This window comes from Cygnus atratus, chromosome 23, assembly GCF_013377495.2.
Source record: "Cygnus atratus isolate AKBS03 ecotype Queensland, Australia chromosome 23, CAtr_DNAZoo_HiC_assembly, whole genome shotgun sequence".
NCBI classification, from domain to species: Eukaryota; Metazoa; Chordata; class Aves; order Anseriformes; family Anatidae; genus Cygnus; species Cygnus atratus.
Window position 1 is genome coordinate 5903650 of NC_066384.1, and position 12865 is coordinate 5916514.

Here is a 12865-nt window from a genome sequence, read left to right on the forward strand (position 1 = left end):
GTCCCACTAAAGCAAGCCAGGGAGTAAAGCAGGGAGACCTCGGTGGCAGGCAGGAGATGGGGATGGTGGGGAGGGATGGAGGGATGGAGGGACGGAGGGACGGAGAACAGAGCTGGGGACACGGAGGTGGCACCTGGCTGGGAGCTGCGACCTCAATGGAGGCTGAGAGGGCACTAAGGGACCGGCTGCTCAGCCAGGAGTGAAGGACGCGCTGTCCCCAGCCTGGTCACGCACAAAACGAACCCCCCAATGTCCCCTAGGGAGCGGCTCTTGCTGCTGACAGCCCCTCTGAACCCCCCCGGGATGGCAAGCAGGGGGACATATCTCTGGCCGGCCCGGCACGCATCGCTGCCAGGCCCTCTGGGGAGGTTTGCTCGGCACCGAGGAATATTTGGGACTTCTGCACAAGGCTTTCTGCAGGCTGGAGCTGCAGATGAGCATTGCGGTGGGGACAGGGGTGGCACGGACGGCACTGGGCTTGGTCCCCCCTCCCCGCAGCCCCTCCGCCAGCCCGCGTTCCCCTTGGGTGTTGCTTCATGGGGTGAGTTCAGGATTGCCCTCCCTCTGGAGTCGGTGGTGTGCCGGGGGGAAGCAGGCAATGCCCAGGAGCCCTGCCGCTGTCCCCCAGCCCTGCTGCCCCGGGGAAAAACTCACCACTGTCCCCCTCGGAGCGGCTCTGGGGCGGACGGCGAGTCGCGGTCCCCGCGTCCGTGGGAGCAGGCGGGACGAGTGACCCCAGCTCGGGCTGCGGGCGAGGAGAAGGTGAATGATTAACCTGGGCTGTGAGTCACGGGGCAGGATCCAGCCCCGCGCTGCCTCAGGGCCGGACGAGAAACCCCGGGCCCTTTCAAATGGGGAAACCGAGGCACGGGAGCAAGGTGCAGGTGTGATAAAGGCAGGGGCTGGGGCTGCAAACGGGCACAACCGATGGCACCCTGCGGCTGCGTGTTTGTGCATCAGCACACGCGTGTGTGTTTGTGTGCTCAGGCTGTGCTGCTGGATGTGAGCACATGTATGTGTGTGTACACAGGGATGTACATGTCCATACGGATCTGAGCTGGATCTGTGCACACAAGGAACCCTCTAGCACGTGTATGTGCACTCAGAGCACTGCCATATGTATGTGCACGCAAGGCACACGTGTGTGCACCTGTGGTGCCCCATGGACCACGTAAGTACATGCATGGTGCCCTCTGGCACGCGTGTGCACCCCTACATCAGCACCAGGGCTGCTCCCAGAAGCTGTTAGCACCAGAGGAGTGTCACCTCTGGCTCGCAGCACTTCTCATCCCTCCACACACAGCCAAGTTCCCCTCTTTCACCCCACACCAAGCACCCCACAGCTCCGTGCCCTGCCTGGCAGGAGCCGCCGGCCCAGCAGCGCCCTGCTCCAGCCCCAGCACACGGCTGCAGCATCCGAGCTGGTGCAGGAGCATCCCTGGCGGTGCGGGAGCACCCGCTGTGTCGCCCTGGCAACCGTTTGGGAACAGGGCCTGGCTGCTCACGTACAGGCCAGCGGGGCGGTGTGAGCGTGAGGGTGTGCACAAGCATGCTCACGCACATGCATAAACTCATGCACGCACATGCGTGCACGCAAACATGCAGAGATGCATGCACACGTGCACACCCATGCAGAAATGCATGCACATACACGAGTGCACGTGCCCTCACGCTACACACACACACACACACACGCACACACAGTCGCCCGCTCTGTGTGCCCAGCCAGGCACATCCCATCAGACAGGAGCCCTGCAGGGCTGGATCAAAGCTGCTTCCCGGCAGCCCCCGCGGCTCTCGCTGGCTCCAGCGCTGCAGAAACGTGCGGTGACATCCCTCAGGACCCGGCTGGATCCTGCAGCCGTGTCTCCTGCAGGAGCAAGGTCCAAGGTGCCAATGGCTGCCCCATGCCCAGTGCTTCCCCTGGCCCCGCAGGCAGGGAATTAACCCCACTGCAGGGCAGATAATGTTGCATAAACCCCAGCCTCCGCCCTGCAGTGGGATTTCCCCTCCGAGCAGGGACGTTTCCGTGAGGCTTAGTGTAGCCTCTATTTTAAAAGACTCCGGGAGTCACATGGAAGGTCCTGGGGCTGCTGGCTCACGCTGTAATGCCCCTAATGGGATAGAGGAAGGTGGCGCAGAAATAGGTTTTAATCCCCCTGATAGATGGGCTGCAATTTAGGATGCTTGGGTGGGGTGGAGAGAGGACACGGCATGGGGACACAGCGCCTTGAGCATCCCTGACAGCGCTGGAGTTCTATGAGAAGCACCAAGGATCATAAAACTCACAGGAAAACAGAGAGGATGGGCAAATCCTACCCTGGCTGTGTTGCTGCCAAACACAACTCCCCCCCAGGGCACATAAAATAAATGATCCAGGGTGTTCAGGATGGAGGGGACATCACGGCCTCGGCTGTGGAGTTTTGCCCTTAAGACGGATTCATTTAATCACAGGAATAAGGATTTTCCTTTTTAACTTCTAAGTGGATAACGGATCATTTACTAAGCTGCAAGTGTGGGTTTGGGCCATTTAACGTTCTTGGGTTGACTTTTGAGGATGTTTCTTCACACTCTTTACCTCCAATGGAAAAGGTCAGCGTTGTGTCCTCCAGTGGATGGAAGGCTGGAAACGCTGCAGCCCACAAGGAGCCTCCAAAAATCCACCCACAACCCCACGATGTTGAGATTATTAGGAGATGATGAGCGCAACTAAAAATGGGAAGGGTTCATTAACCATAACATTGGACACCAGTGAGGGCTGCGAGCTGGGAAGCACAGAGCTGCCCTGTATCAGAAGAGAACGGGAGCATCGGCCAGGAAAACCAGCGGTGGGCAAAACCCAACGGGGCTGATCTGAGCCCACCCAGCAGCCCCTGGAGCCTGGAACAGCAGCTGGCCATAATTAAACACCGGAGGCAATGTGGAGAGCTGGAGATCTCCCACAGCAGATTGGTCTTGGGGTTTTTGGGAGGTGATCTGGTGCCTTTGCCCTGGTGCAGCCCCAAAGCGTCAAGCCACGGCCCTGTGAGCTCACCCCAAATGCTGCCCAGCCTGAGAATTAGAAAAATTAGAGAAATAGCTGCCGGGCTATATTACACCCATCCTTGCAGCGTGACCCGCTCTCCTTTATCTCCAGGGCACCTGCTTGTGCTTGAATTTGGGGGATTTGCCTCCCCCACCAGTTCTGGGCACGCCAAAGTGTCTCTGCTTCACCTGGAGGAACCCTCTCCTTCCTTCCCCCTGCTCCATCCCCAGTCCCCGTCCCTTCCCCGCAGGTAGGCAGGACCGCATCTAGGGGGTCTTCCTCTCCAGACCCTTTGCTTGTTTCGACCCATCCCTGCTAATACAGCAGTCCTGAATTATTCCAGCCCAACCGCCCCCTGGGTTACACGGACATCTTCCACCTCCCTCCACGTGCACCTGCCAGCTGGAGGCTGCTTGAGTATTGGCACCTGGAACCGGTACGGGGCCATCAGGGAGAACGAAGGGCCCCAAAATGGGAGGCCGATCATCCTGATCCTCTGTGACTCCTGGGTGCCACCCCGGAGGGGGGCACAGGAGGTGATGTGCTGCCGAAATCCACCGGGTCCCGCGGAGCAGCGAGCGCTGTGGTGCTGCTCCGTGGATCTGTCCCAGGATCTGAGCTCGGGGCTGACAGCGAAGCGCGGCTGTATTTAATGCCCTCATTAAAAGCCAGGAAAAATCCAACCTGAGTCTCTCCAGACAGGATTCCAGGCTGTTTGCATAAACTGTCACTTTTGCTTATAATGCTGAAAACACAAATCAGAGCAAGTCCTGCTCGAGGGGAACAGTGAGACCAGCTCGTGCTCTCGCCGACATCCCAACTCAAAGCTTCCCCGAGCATCTGAAGGGCAAACCCAGACGCTGCCAACATGAATCTGGATGCCTTCATGAGACAGAGGCATTCCCCAGCCCTGCAGACCCCGATGCGTTCCTGTCCATGCCCTAAGCCATGGGGCAGTACGGCCTCCAAAGGCTGCAGAAATTCCCTGCAGACCTGGGCTGGGCCAGGCTGGGGTGGGAAAAGTGCCTGGGGGGAACTCAGCAGCTTAATCCCAACAGAGCCCTGATGAGCACCTGTCAGCCAGGATTTCCTAGAAGTTCATAAATTGATAAAATTGAGTCATCTCCCCCAGGAGCAGCAGCCCCTGCGAGATGAAGGGTGTCTGCGCTGGCCTGGAAGCACTGGGGATCCGAATGAATGAATGAGAGATGCTCCCTGGTTCCTTCTCAGAAATGCTCTTCTTAATAATTTCCAAATATTGATAGGACAGGGAACAGCCCCGTCTGGGTGTGTCCCAGTTGGGCACCAAAGGGATGCAGTCGCACAAAGGACGCGCACACACATCCCAGCACACGAGCCCCCGGCCCCGTGGCACAAAGCAGATCCCAGGACTGCGAGTGCCGTCCCCCACCAAGCCCAATCTCTTGGGAGCTGGGGATGGGGCCCTCGAAAGTTTTTTGGCTCGGTGGGCTCACGCCTGGCTGAAATCATCCCCCCAGCCTCCAGGCACGATGCTGACCCTGTCCCTTATCAGGACCAGCATCGCACCCCTGTGTCAATGCATTCTGATGGTGCCAAGTGGCCTCCTTGCCCCTGGGCATCGCGTTTATCCATCAGACTGCAGCACCCCTGGTTGTCCCATCCTCTGCGGGTTCCCCCCTGCCTGCACGAAAGCAGCGGGGCCAGGAGCGGCCGTTCCCAAAGCTCCCAGGCTCTGAAAGCAGCCGGGGATGTCCTCATCCCAGGGAAGGATGGACGCTGCTCCTGGGACACCCTGGGCTTTGCCAGCCCCTGACCTCTTTCAGGGCTTGAGACCAGCACTGCCTACACCCCCGTCGGCTAATGACCTCTAATTGCTGGCAGAGCCGTGTGTCCGGAGGAGGACAGAGTGTGAGGACAGGAATTTCTTCCTGTAGCTTCCCTTCCACCACGTCTCAGTTGCAAAGAAGGTGATCTAATGGGAGGTAATTACATTGATTGAGCCCTCGGTAATACAGCTCCCACTGTAACCTTTAGTTAGCTGCTGTGATGACGGTACAAACTATAATTTTACATAATAAACGTGTCACCCACATCTAAATTGGTTTCATTCTTTAGCAGTTTCAGGCTCCCTCCTTGGCAAATGGCTCTTCAGCAGCTGCTCCTGCCGGAGCCAATGGACCCGATCCAAGGGGACAGGGACACACGGAGCCTCTTCCCAGCCTCTCCCAGTGCAAACCCCATTTCTCCATCCCCAATCCCGCAGCCCGATGCTGCTTTCACTCACAGCCTCTCGCCCTGGTTCCCACGCTCACTGTAACCCAGATGCCGGGTGCTTTACAGCCTGATTTTGTTCCCTGTCAGCACCCACTGGGTTGGCAGCTGCTGCGTCCTCCCCAGGGAGCTGTGCTGGGCATCCCTGGCCACGGGCTGCTGTCACCAGGAGGGCACTGTGCTCCCAGTCCCGGAGCTGGGGACCGTTCCCTGATCCCTGCAGCCGGGTTGGGGTGAACACACCCAGCAGCGATGCACCGTGCCTCCCATCCCTGAGCACCACGCTGACGCTTGCACCACATCCAGGAAGCACGTGGGGCTCCCCGGCTTGCTGCCTCCATCCCAGCCCCACACAGGTCTCCCCACCCTGCAGGATCCCCTTCCTCCAGATCCCTGGATCTGCTGAATCCAGAGACACTTCTGGGGACACTGCTCCCTAAAACACTCCAGCTCCTGGCCCAGCCGGGCTGCTCACCCCACGGGGAGCCCCCCTCAGCCCGCGGGTGCTGCTGCTCAGCTGGGTGCTTTGGAAACTGGGAGCGGGCTTCTCGGCTGTGCCAAAACAGCAGAGCATGTGCAGGAGCTCGGATAATTCTTTGGGGAGCCCAGCCAGCTGATGGCTTGTGGGGCCGCGGGCTGCAGCTGGGACCCGTGGCTTCCTGGGGACCCCCTCTTGGGTACCAATGCGCCCACCCGCTCCCCGGCAGCTGGCAGGATTTCTCCTTCCCAACACAACTCACCCAGAAAGGGAGGTGGAAACCATCCTGGGGGGTCCTACATGTCCCGCTCCCCGGCACATCCCCTCGAGGGGACGGATTTGGCTTCCCATGGGTGGGAAGGGAGAGGGAGACATCACATGGAGGTGGGCTGAGCCTGCAGATGCTTCCCCCCTACGTGGGCGCTTGGAGCATCTCCGGGATTCCCCGCTGCAGGAGCCATCCCCAGCGCTGCCCACCCGGCCCCGGGAGCTGGCAGGGAAGGGTTTGAAAGCCAGGGAGGGGAGAGATCTGGGATCAAAGGCATGGTTTGAAATCCCCAGCCCCGTGCTGTCAGCGGTGATGGAGCGGAGCCGGAGCAGCTGTGCCTTGGCTGAGCCCAAGCCACCTGCCTGAGGGACACGGGCACCAGGAGCCAAGGTCAGAGCGGGTGGTGGAGCCCGTCCCCATCCTGGTGACACCATGGGACGTCCTTCACGGTGTGTGTGGAGGCAGGGCAGCACCGAGGGCAGCACCCCACAGCCCAGAGCGCCCTGTCCTGCAATGGTGGCTGCGACCACGGCCACCAGGACGTTGGGCTCCTGCAGCAGGGGATGTGCTGCCACCTCCCACCGCTCCCCTGAGCAACGCCATGTCCCTGCCACCTCCCGAGGACCCCGGTTTGGAACAGGCAGGGCACCCCCGTGACAGCAAGGGCTGAGGTGTCCCTCGGCGGACAGCCCCAAGGTCACAGGCTGTGAGTCCTTGGCGGGGCAGGGGACAGCCGAAGCAGCCATCCTGCCCCTGCCATCCCCTCGGTGGCACTGCCACCCAGCCAAGGGACAGGAGCCAGCTCCGGGGTCCAAAGGGACCTGATCCAAGCAGTCACGGGGGCAACCTGCCAAAGCGCTGCCCTGAAGGCAGCAAGGAGGGGTTGTCCCTGGGGAAACCCCTTGGTCCCGAGGGGATGCCTGGATGCCCAGGGGAAGGCGTGGGATGAGCAGGGGAGCGGCGCTCAGCCCATGCCGGCTGTCCCAGTGCTCCCGCTGCCTGCATCCCCCTGGCCCCGAGGGGGGAACCTGCTCTCAGCCTGGGTTCAGGGGAGCTTGGAGGGGGCTTGGAGGTAGCTGAGGTGAGCATGGAGTGGGGCGGAGGGGACGGCGGTGAGCCTGGGACCTGCCAAGGAGGAGGGAGCTGGGGGTGACGGGGCCAGGATGGGCCCGAGGTGCTGCCCCGGGACCGATGAACCTTGCTCAGCGCCTGACCGCTGCTCACCCGGAGCCACCCTGGAGCCACCAGCCTCTGGGCAGGATGGGGGACACCACCGGACCCCTGAGTGACACCACCAAGCCCTGCTCAGCACCACAGCCTGCTGCAAACTTTCATCCCTCCGGCCCTCAGAGCACCACCATGCCCTGAGCACCCCCCTCTCCTTCCTCTCTTGGCCCTGCTGTGCTGCCACGGAGGGGGCCAGCACCCAGGCTGGGCTCGGGGCCTCCTTGCACCCACAGCACCCACACCCAGCACCCAGCAGCTGCTCACCTGGGCTGTGCAGGATCTGGCGTCGGTGTTGATACTGGTGCCGGTGTTGATACTGATGGTGGTACTGGTGCTGATGGTGATGCCGGTGCTGATGGTGATACTGGTGCTGGTGCTGATGGCGATGCCGGTGTTAATACTGATGCTGACGGTGATGCTGGTGCTGACGGTGATACCGGTGCTGATCTAGGTGCTGACGCTGGTGTCAATGGTGATGACAATGCCGATACCAGTGTCGGTACCTGTGTGGATACTGGTGCCGGTGCTGATGCTGGTGTCAAGACCGGGTCTGATGTTGGTGCCGATACCGGCGTGGGTCCTGGTGCTGGTGCCGGTCCCGGTGCTGATGCCGGCGCGGATACCGGTGCCGATACCGATGCCGGTGCTGCCGGTGCCGATGCTGATGCCGGTGCCGGTGCCGGTGCCGAGGGGCCGCCCCAGCCCCCCCGGGGCGCAGGGCGCGGAGCCGCCCGCACAATGCCGCGGGTCCCCGCCGCCGCCGCCGCCTCCCGCACGGCCCACGCGCGGCACGGGGGGGCCGCCACGCACTGGGCCCCCCCCGCCGCCCCGCCCTCCCCCCGCCGCCCCCTCCCCACCGCCTCCCCGCGGCTGCCGCGACCCCGCCGGGACCCCCCCGGCCCCGGGCAGGCTCGGAGGGGGGGGGGGACGGGCCCCCCCCCTAGCCCGGGCCGCCCCGCAGCCCACCCCCGGCTGGCCCCGCACTTGGACGCTGCCCGCCCGGGGGTGCCAGCGCCGGGGCTGGGCGCACCCTTCTCTGCCCGCCCCCCCCCCCCCCCCCGGGAAGGGAAGGGGTCGGGTCCCAACCTCCCCCCCCCTCCCCTCCGGGCACCCTGCTGGGAAAAAAAAGGGGTGAAAGCCCCGTTACGCCTGAAGTGGGTCCTTGGCTGCAGCCCTGGGGACAAAAGAGGGTCCCACGACCCCGGGGCGGGGGGGGCCAAGGAAGGCGCTGATGTCCCCAGCCCGCACCTCTCGGTGCTTTGCTTTCAGCCCGGACCCGTTTCCAGGATTGGAACCTTTGTAAGGAGGGGCAATAAGGCGGCTGCACCTCCCTGGGGTGTGGGGCTGGGAGCCAGGCTTGGGGATCGTGGGTCCGGCCGCTGAACCCTCCTGGGGCACCCGCGTGGGGCTGGGGTGCGGCAGGGCTGCGGGGTGGGCGATGTGGGCTCCCCACCTGTCCCCTCATCTGGGCCAGAGGGGTGAAGGAGGAGAGAGGGCTCAAAGAAATTCACATTTGCAAGCAGGAGCAGCAAAACACCTCCCCAGGCCCCAAAATGTCCCCTTCTGGCTCGCGGGGAGTCCCCAGGGGTGGGGAGCTCGGTCCTGAGCGGGGCTTACAAGCTCTGGGGCTCAGCAGGGCCTGGCTGCAGGAGCACGGGGTGCTCACCAGCGATGCTTTCCCAGGCTCTGCAGCCTCCAGCAAGGCAAATTTTTCATGCCCTGCGGTGCTGGGGTCGCCCAGGGACACCCTGCCCCGCCGCTCGGGCACGGTGACGGGCGGCGCGCGGCTCCCGCGCTGCCAGCAGGGAGGGAGCCTTTGCCAGCCGCTATTTTTAGCTATTTTTAGCTGCTCACACTCTGCTTTCTCCTTGACTGTCTCCCCTCTCCGGAGCAGTCTCGGGCCAGGCATCAGCGGGAGGCGATGTTTATCCTGGCACCTGATGGCTGTGACACCGGCTGTCGCAGGGAGAGGGGGGCAGCTGCCATCCCCCTGCCCTGGGAAACGTGTTGGAGCGGGGAGGGGGCACTGGGGGGGACTGGGAGGGGACACTGGAGGGAAGCCTCCTCTTTGGGGAGGGCTGGAAGGGAGCCACGCTGGGGTGTGAGCAGGGGGATGCGGTCCTGTCCCCCGCTTCATCCCTCCGCATGCTCAGGAACTCCCGTTTTGGAGAGGTTTGCAGGCCCCGCTGGAGCACCCGAGGGTGGCTTTCCCTTCTGGGTGCCCCCAAGGGATGCTCTGCCCTGGGGGAGCTGGGGGAGAGCTACAGCACTGCCCCCATTTCCACCCCCTGAGCACCCCCATGCCACTGCGGGCCCCTGGGGATGGCCAGGCCGAGGGAGCTGGGTAAACTGAGGCAGCGCAGAGGTGAACGGAGAGCAGGGACAGGGGCGCTCTGACCAGTCGGGTCCCAGCTTTGCAGTGCAGCCTCCTGGTGCCGTGAGCAGCAGGATCTCCAGCTCAGAGCCCTCTGGGCAGGGTGAGCATCACTGATGGGGGTACCCGAAACAAAACACTGATGCCCCCGAGACCCTTCTTTATCCATCGGGGCAGCAAAGCCAGGGTCAGACAGCTCCCAAAGGACAGGGTCAGACAGCTCCCCATCTGCCACCCACTTTAAATTATGTTTGCTACTAAGGAGAAAGGCCCAGAAGACGGCGGAAACAAGCTCGGGAGTGTTTGATCTGAGCCACCACCACTCTGCTGGCCCCCCTGGGGAGGGATGGAGGTGAAAAAGCAGAGGCAGGCAGGGAAGGAGTGGGTTTGTTTTTCTGCAGGTCTGATCTGGGCCAAAAGTCACCTCGGAGGGAGAGCAGCGCTTTGCTATTCCTCTGTCAGACCTCTCCTCGTATTTTCCAGCCCTGTTTAGGCCCTGATTTCTTGCAGGGTACACGGGCAATGTAGAGGAAAGGTTATTCCTGAGCTGAGCTCACCGCTGGGCTGAGTCAGTCCCTCCGCTGAGGCTGCCCAGGTTTCGCTCTAGGAGGGCAGACCAGGGCAGCAAGGCGAGTCCTGGGGGGGGAAAAAGAAAAAAAAAAAAAAAAAAAGGTGTGTATGAGTTAACGGAGCATAAACGAAGCATCTGAAAAGCTGTCTTAATGGGCACAAAGAGCTAAAGTCTGTTGTTTGTGCTCCAGTAACTTCCAGTAACTGGGAACTGCTGTGTTGGCAAACTGGCCGAAATCCCTGAAATTGCCGAGCATGGGGACAGCGAGTGGCCATTGCAGAGTGCCACCTGTGTGGGGCATGGTGCTTCCTCCTCCTCTTCCTTCTCCTCCTCCTCTTCCTCTCCTCCTCCTCCTCCTCTTCCTGCTGTGGCAGGGATTTGTGCAAAGCTCCCAGCGCCCGGCTTGGGCTTTTTTTATCCCTGGCTGCTCTTCCATTGACATTCCTAGCTGTGCCACCGGCTTCAGCGCTGCTCGCTAACCCCTTTTACAGGGAGCTAAATATAGCCCAGGCAGCCAAGGAAAATCTGCTCGGCTGGGCACGTGGGGCTCGGCAGCGCTTCTGCAGCCTCGGCTGGTGCCGGGAGGGTGCGGGGTCTGGGTGGTGGCAGTGCTCACCCTGTCTTCTTGTCCCTGTCCCCATCCACGGTGAGCATTGTGGCACTGCTTACTTTGATGCATGCCGTGGGATCTCACCCCTCTCCCTGCCCCAGCATCACCATTTCTGTCCTACCTGGGTTTTCCTGGGGTACATCCATCTGCACTGGGGCATTTTAGGCTGGGGAGTGGTTGGAGTTTGTCATCAGCCCTGCTCCTGCCAGCAGGATCACAGCACAAAGCCCCAGCTCGCTGCTGTGCCTAATAAAAAACCCCGTGCGGCTCTGGGGATGCACGTGGGTGCTGTGCAAAACGCACGGTGCGGGGAGTGAAGCCAAGCCCTGTGGCACCCATGGGCTCGCTGCTGTCCTGTGCCATGGAAGGAAGATGTGGGGATGTTGTGGAGTCTGCCGAGGGGTGGATGTGGGGTGGAGCAGCCCCTCGGCACCGTTGTGCGTGGGTGCAGCCTGGTTTCTGCCTCTGCTGCCAGCCAGCTGCTTCCACTGGAGCCACGGACTCGTTAAGAAGACACTGATCTAATTGTCTCCACGTTGGTGCTGCTGTTTTTTTTTTTTTTTTTTTTCCTTTTTCTTCCTTTAAACAGAAAGGAACGAGGCAAAATGCTGACTAGAGAAATCTAATTGGATCCCCATGGCTCATTAGACATTTCTCCAAAAGGAATAATCGTTAAATCTGAAAATGAGCAGGCTAGGAAACGGCTCATGGCGTGCACAGCTTTTCACAGGCTTCTGCACATCCCCTGCAAGCCCTGTCTGGGCCACGTTTGTTGAGACATCTGGTGGCACTGGGGACACCCCATCACCTGTGGGACTGGTCTGTCGTGGTGCACAGAGCACCATGTGCTGGGGTGGGAAACGCACGTGGGGAGCTGGGGGGATCTGTTCCAGATTTTGGGAAGACATCCCGGGAAAGCAATGCTCAGACCTGGAGCTGGGGTGAGCTGGGGCTGGCAGGAGCTGAAAATGTCTCAAAGATGGAGTTACGGCTGCAAAAAAAGAACCACGTCCTCTTGCCAGGTGGAGCACGGGCACCTCCAGGTTGTGCCCTCACCCCACTGCCTGCTCCCCCACCTCCCTGCCCCTCCACCTCTATCGATTTGGATCCTGGGGCCTTGGAGATGCAATTTAGCTGATCATGGAGCCTACCCTCCCCAAATTTTCCACCCCTTGGGAGAGCCAGCAGTCGCTGTGATGGTGCAGAAGCTCCTACATGATGCTCCAATCCATCATCGGCTCCGCATCTGGCCACCGCAGTGAGAAGGACAAACGGCATCCGTCCTGACTTGGCAGGGAAATGCGAAGGCAGCTGGGAGCCCTGCCTGCGAGCATGAGCTGAATAAAGCTTCAAGGGCAGAGGGTGGCCAGAAATTCTTGGTCCTTTGCTTTCCTGGCTGGGAGAGGCTTTGGAGAAAGGGTCACAGCCTGTTGGGTGATGAGCACTAGGTTTGGTGGTGGTCTGTGGCTTTTCTTATTGAAAGCAGCAGCCGTGGCAGCCCCACTGGCCCTTAAGGCATCCCAAATTGGCAGAAGGGCCGCAAGGAGGGTCCAGGCTGCTGAAGGTGTGCTTGGCTGCGGGTTTCTTTTGAGGGCCGTGGGCTGCAGGATGGGAGGTCGTGGTCTGGGGGCTGCCAGGAGGGAGGTCATGGTCAACACAAGTGACAAAGCAGGGGCTCGGGTGCAGAAGGCTTTGCAGGTTGGCGGTGGCCACCCCAGAATCATTCTGGATGAGAGCCGTCTCCCAGCAGACAGCCCTGCTGCCCAACCCTTCCTTTTTTATCCACTGGGTTTGAATCCCTGCTCCCGTGATGCTGAGCACGCTGCCTCTGCCCGTAATTAAAGGCCCTGCAATCACCCGTCCCCAGTCCCGTGGCTGTTCATTACTGAAGAGCTTAGCGCAAAACTAATTCCCCGACTCAAAGGCGTCCTTAGATAAGGGGGAGATACTTCAATCTTGGGACTTTGGCATTTATCCTTCCCATCCCAGGCTGGCTTTGTGCTTGTCCACTCCTGGAGGCCACCAAGAGGGGCAGCAAGGACGAGACATCTCACTGCGG